Source organism: Rhincodon typus, chromosome 5 (genome assembly GCF_021869965.1).
Source record: "Rhincodon typus isolate 14 chromosome 5, sRhiTyp1.1, whole genome shotgun sequence".
Classification (NCBI taxonomy): Eukaryota; Metazoa; Chordata; class Chondrichthyes; order Orectolobiformes; family Rhincodontidae; genus Rhincodon; species Rhincodon typus.
The window spans coordinates 83,264,349-83,265,807 of NC_063336.1; positions in this window are offsets into that span (position 1 = coordinate 83,264,349).

Genomic DNA, 1,459 nt, shown 5'->3' on the forward strand with positions numbered 1-1,459 from the left:
GACCTTGGCTATTTACACTATCCTTATCCCTCATGATTTTATAAACCTCTATAAGGTCACCCCTCATCCTCCAATGCTCCAGGGAAAAAAGCCCCAAACCCTCCAGTCCCAGCAACATCCCTGTAAATCTTGTCTGGAATTGGAAAAATTTATCAGTTTTGCTTCCAACTTAGAATCTGTTCTCACCTTCATCTGATCCATCTCTGACTTCTCGCTTCCTCAACATTTTTGTTTCCATTTATGGGGATAGGCTGGTCTCCAATTTGTGTAAGCTCAGTGCAAGCTGCAAGAACAGCATCTCATTTTCCACTTGCGACTCTGCAGCCTTCAGGGCTCAATATCAAATTTAATAATTTTAGGCCTGAGCACTTTCTTCCAAGTCCTTTTGACACACCCATGCATTAGGCCTTGTCATCACTTGGGCTGCATTTACCATAGCCAACCCATATTCATGCACTAATGGTGCCTTAGCAGGCATTTTTTTCTCCCCAGTTCAACGTTATCCATTCCTTTGTCTGCCCAACTGGTACTCTCTCGCTCTGGGCTTCATCTCCACTTATTATTTACTCCATCCTCTCCCCAACGTCATCTTCAGCATCTATACCAACATTTTCCTAACTCACACGAAAACAGGTTGCAGCCTAAATAGTTTATTCAAAAATCACAAGCTTTCAGAGCAGTGCTCCTTCTTCAGATGAAGTGGAGGGAATATAAGTGGAGGCGCCTATAGATTCTGTGCCTGTGCACTTCCGTCCACTTCACCTGACAAAGAAGCAATGCTCCAAAAGCTTCTGATTTCAAATAAACATGTTGGACTATAACCTGGTGTATGACTTCTAATTTTGTCCACCCCAGCCCAACACCAGCACCTCCACAACATTTTCCTAGCTACCATCAGTTCTGAAGAAGGGCCACTGGCCCCAAAGTGTTGATTGTGTTTTCTCTCTGCAAATGCTGACAGACCTGCTGAGTTACTTCATCTTTTTCTGTTTTTGTTTCAGATTTTCAGCATCCACAGTTTTTGTTTTTTTTGTCATACCAATGTGCTTTTGTTGGATTTATCCTGACAGCGGTACAGGACATATTCAGGGTTGGTGATGGCATTGTCTGAAATGTTGTCTGTAAGGTATGATGCTGTGAAGATGACAATGTTTTTCTAGTGTGTGAGATAGTTATCTGAATTTTGACAGCAGCCTCCAGATGTGGGTCAGAAGGGCTTTGCAAGGTCCACAGAGCTGAAGATGCAAATATTGTATCCAGTGTCTAGTTCGATACCATGCTATCTGTCTGATTTAATTCCTCTTTTGGAGGCACCTTAGCCAATTTATACAACTGAGTGATTTGCTAGACCATTTCAGGGGACTGCACGTGTCGCAAAATTGTGAAACAAGCTACATAAAGGCAAGTTATTTGTTTTAGATCCATATGTCGAGTAAAATGAATTGTCAGAAGTTGCTGG